Raw genomic sequence first — 5520 nt, forward strand, 5'->3', positions numbered from 1 at the left:
GCACTACCTGTGAATGACTGCACTAGTCTGATTCAGAAGCCTGTTTATCAGCACAGTCTGAACCCTAAAAGAGAATGATCAGTCAGCCACAATGTGCTAACAATGACAGATTGCTTTCTTGCCATTTGTTTTATTGTACCGTGTCTGCATAAAAAATGTATCTCATTGTATATGGGAAGACTTTGTTTGTTTATTTTGGCTGTGATAATTAGGGTGTCTCATTACAAGGAACCCATTAATTCGTTTTCTGAAGACTGCTGCATACATCAGGTATAAATGAGATAAGAAAGTGAAGACAAAGCCCCCCCCTCCCTCCATGTTTCTCGGCCATGTAAAGTTAACCATTAAACACATTACAATAGCAGTCACGCTTTGTTCCGCCACAGATCTGGGACCTCAGCAGTTCATTGTTTCACATGCTTTTCAACTCCTCTAATCTCAAGATCCAAAATTAATTATCTTGTTATCTCAGGATAAGAAAAAAAAAAGTTAATGTTTTTTTTTTCAAGGTCACTTGTTCTAACAGTGTAATTGCTTTTACCTTCATAAAAGGCAAGCGTAGTAGACCAGATAGTGGCGTAACACTGCAGATGGATTAAAATGGAAATGACAGACAAGCCAGACAGAAAAAGATCACACCTGCTTTTCACATTTAATTTCACATCAGTCAGCTTTAAACACCTAGATTGCGATCACAATTAGTTACTAAGTCAGCCATGTGTGAAAAAAGGGGGGGAAGAGCCTTTGCAGCTGTGTTAGGAAATATACTTTTGTTTGGCCTCAAGGATAATCATATGACAGTGTGGGATTTCAATTTGTTACTGTATGAAACTCCAGCGGCTGTCTCTACGTTGTGATATTAAGATATTAAGAGTAAAACTAATATAGCTATAACTACATTTAGTTTTCTTAGTTTCACCTTAATATTAAAATAATATATGACAAGTGGTGGGGTCTGTATTGTTTAATAATTGTTTTGTTTTCAACTAATGCTTTTCTCACTGTAGGAGCTGCTTTTTCTGAAAAGGCAGCGATTTTCTGACATTTATTTGCTGCCTGACATCGAAGCTAATGATCTGATCGATGCTAAATTATTCTGCAATTAGGGATAATTCAAAAGGCCAAGAGCAGGCTTAATTTAAAAAAAACAAAACAGACATAGAGCAAAGTGTTTAAGTATTGCAAGAAACATTCGTCAGTCACCCAGCAGTCAGCCCAGATTTCCTTTGGTGTCATTTCAGCCATTATGCCTGACACTGGTATACTTATGTTTCTTTTGCACCTCAGTTTAAACTGGCAGCTAAACTCCCAGTGTTCATGTATTTCAGCTAACATGACATGCTTATGCTACGATACCAACAGGCAGACTCAGTGGTCTGTCACAGCGTGTCAGCCGGCAACACCTTCAGTTGCTCTAAACTCCTCTGACTTCAGCCATTTGTCTGGGACAGCTATTGGGACTGTTACTGTTTACCTCGGGGCTTGGCTCTTTGTTCCTCTGACATCAAAACTGGGGTGTCACTTGACCATTATTATTGCATTTCAGTCCTTGAATAGCTAGTACTCTGGTGGAATTTACCCTCAGGCTGATGTTGCACTAACTAAAACGACATAAATCTGAGGTCACTGAACTGTCCTAAGGTATGACTCTAGTCATCCAAGAATAAATCACTCTGACAAGACAAGGGGCGGTCTGTCATAGTTAGGATGAGTGCAAGTAGTGCAGAGGTGCTGTGAGATGATAAAGAAGTGCGGAGGTTTTCTATAATTCAGGCAGGATGCTTCCAATATAAAACATTTTTCAAGTTTAAGATGTAATGAATGTGTGGTATTGTGCGGTTCATCTCCTGTACATAAGTGAGGCTGGCAGATAGAAAGATAAGTGTTTAGATCATCATATATTTCGCTCATCAATTTTTACACAAATTTGGAAAAATATCAGATTTTTTTTGGTTCTCAAAAGTAATAAGATTGTGATTTATAGAGAATATTTTTTGTTTTGGCATGAATAAAAAGTTGGATATTTCTTTCACACAAGGATGAAGTAATATTGATACCTTACATTCAGAGTTTGTTTCTGTCTGATGTTCCCGGATGAGCTCAAAAAGCTAATTAAAATCAGTCAAATGCCTATACACGCTTGTTAAATTCTTCTTCTTCTTACAGCTGCTCTCCTTAGACAGCCAATCATCTGTCTCCATCTCACCCTATCTCATCCTCTTCTGTCACAACAAACCTCTGGACATTCTTCTTCACTACATCCATTAATCTTTGAATATGTGGTCTTTCGCTTTTCCTCCTGCCAGGCATCTCCATCTTCAGCATCCTTTCTCCAATATACTTCCATCCACTATCCCTCCTCTACACGTGTCGAAACCATCTCAACCTCTTTAACTTTGTCTGCAAACTACTCGATCTGGGCTGGCCCTGTGATATATTCATTTCAAATCTTGCAACAGCTCCAATCATCCTCTGGCATTAACATCAGCACAAAAAATGTGCACTTGGAGCTGCATGGTGTGGGTTTCCATTGATTAGCAGCTTGTTTATGCGTAATGTGTGCGTGGCTCAGTTCTTTTGTTCATATTTGTGAAATTAGCATACAAAATATTTGATTTAAAGCCAGCGCTTTCACCAAAAAACAAAATTGGGGGGAAGTTACATTCTCAGTGTATGATGCACATGATCAAGCTTAGCTCAACAACAGTTAAGAGGAACGATTGCGCTAATACCTGATAAATTAGCCATAATACATTTCATTGTTCGCTACTGTGCCACTGGGTGTCACTGTTGATCTCACTCAAGTTAAAGATCGATTATCCTGTCATGAGAAAAGCTTTTTTGAATGGCTCTCTTAAGAAGCTTAGCTTCATGAAGTGGAACGACAGATGGGCCCGACTAGAGTTGGTGGAAATATACTTAATTTGTTAATTTGCTCATTTACTGTAAAGAAGAAGTGAATTTAAAGTGGAAGTAAACTAAGCAGAACAAGCTAGAGGGATAAAAGCTGGAGCCAGTGAAACTAGCTGGTGTTATTTAGCATTGCTGGTGCCAGCTGCTCTTAATTAAAAATTCAGCACTCAGTCAGCTAGCTTAAGGAGAACAGGCTGACCAGTCAAGTTTTTGGAGTTGTAATATGTTGCCTAAAGAATGAATTGAGTCTGTGCCCATTATAATTAGTGGCAAATGCTTTGGCACCAACAGAGGCAAAAGACCAAACGCTTGGATGAAGGTAAGACAGTTCACTCTAAAATGCTGCAAACTGCTACATTATCATTGCTTTGCCCGGCATAAGTTAATGAGTTTGTTACAGATGTGTGGTGAGTAACTGTTGCTGTATTGAGCTGATGTAATTTTAACCGCTTATATTCTCTTTTGACACATTTTCTAAGTATTAGCTTGACTTTATATGAGGCAGCTGTCTAAAAACAACATACTGTTTAATCAAAAGCAAGGGAAATATTTAACATAGTAATAGTCACAGTTCTTATGTAACCATATATCATGAAATAAAATAAAATCAGACTAAAATGTTAAAGTTTGCCGAGAAAATAACCACATTCTTTCAGTAACTCTGTAAATAATATACCTGATGTTTACCTAAAATATTTTAAAATACTAATGTTAGACAAGCAAGACAACACCAGTGTTATAGACGGCTGTTACTTATGAGGTGCTGCAAAATTTGGCAAACCTTTGGATAAATGTGGCCTTTTTCAAAATACAGAATAATACCGGGAACAGAAAGTTTGTTGGGCAGGAGCGCAAAAAAAAGAAGGAAAAAAAAAGGGAAATGACCCCTACTGTAACACTGCAGGAAATTTTGGTTTTCCACCAAGAGAGCAGCTTAAAGGGATTGCTGGGACCGTGGAGGTCATGCCTTACACAGCAATGTCACTGTTATGGATCACTTTGCTCTTGGATGTGTGGGTGGATGTATATCTCAGTGCATGTTCGAGGGCATGTTTGTTTGTTTGTTTGTGCTGTTCTGTGTGTGTCCTTGATTTTTGAACAGTCTCATCATCAGCAGCTCTCAGCAGAATAAAGAATGTTATTCTTCAGGGAGGTTAAGACGAATGTGCAGCATGAAATAGTCCTGTGGTTTGCTGAGCCATCGCCTGTGCTATATAATTTTTTTTAATTTTTTGGGGGGAGGGTTTGGCGGCAGCGAGGAGGAACATTCCGATCCGGTAGCCATTACACTCCTTTTACTTTTTCTGCCCTTTTTTTCACAAAGTATTTTCACTCCACTCGCACAATTACCCTGCTGTCTCCTTACATCCTGTTCCCTCTTCTCCTCTCATTAGCTGAGGAGACAGGCCTAGTGTTGGGTATCCAGTTGACCATTTTCTATGTGTCCATGCTCGAATGTGTGTGCATGTGTGTGTCTGTTATCCTCTGGAGCCTCAGTTTGTTGGCCAGTAGCAGGGCTATGTCTTTAAAAGCAGCTCATTAGTGCATCCACTTGGACTCCAGACATCTCTTTCTTCTTTTACAGCTGGTTCTGGGCACATTAGGGCAATGATGCTCCCTCCCTCTAATGGAGCAGAACGAAAGGGCCAGCACTGAGCTGCTTGTGTTTGCTCCCCTATTAATTATCATTTTCCAACCAACTTAAAGCACAGTGTTATTCATGCAGTAGCAGCTCTGTAAGTCTTCCTTTAGCATTTACATTAGTGGCAACACACTCTTCTGATAATCAGGATATGCTGATTGCTGGACTTTACGATGTACTTTTTAACTAGTGCTCTGGGTTAGTAAGATGCTGTGATTTCCTCGGGTTGACACTGTGACGGTCCACACGGTGTATGAAATGTCCGCTGACCACTGTATACGACAGGTTTCTACTTGATTTTAAATTCCTACAGGAAATAAACTGCAGCTCAAATTACTTTCAGAGGATTTGTGAAACGCATGCTCTAAAGAGTTTATGCATATAAACTGTTGCAACAGTGTAATGTCGTCGTCAAAAATCCCAAGCTTAAATGAAGGCTAGGTAAAATATCAAAGATAAGAATACATTATGAACTGATTCAAAACAGGTGAAAACATTTTTTAAAGAAAATTATTGATTTATCAATTAAGTTAAGTTTATCTTGGCATGCACACACAATACCCAGATCCGTAACTCATATAAGGAAAACCTTTAATTTTAGGCTGATATCATTTTCATATATGAACTTAAGGGTTGGTAGAATCACAAAAAACCAAAACAAACAAACCTAATTTGCTTGTTCTTTATGTCTAATACACAACAGGAGAAAGAAATCTGCTTATATACAGTCTCCGTACCAGAAATTGATGGGTGGAGCATGAGGTTGAAAATGATCACCTTCTGCATATTTGCGCTGCAGTTACCTACACTAGGCTCACACAGGTGAAATGCAGACGCTGACGTTGTACACTGACTTTTCAAGTTCCAGACTGCGCAGCCATGCTAGATGGCTTAACTATCTTTCCTCTAGCATGCAGATGGTAACTAGCTTTTCCACTCTGCAGTGATAAGGCAGATTCAGAGAG

The sequence above is a fragment of the Neolamprologus brichardi genome, chromosome 2 (assembly GCF_056152115.1).
Source record: "Neolamprologus brichardi isolate AB-2024 chromosome 2, ASM5615211v1, whole genome shotgun sequence".
Classification (NCBI taxonomy): Eukaryota; Metazoa; Chordata; class Actinopteri; order Cichliformes; family Cichlidae; genus Neolamprologus; species Neolamprologus brichardi.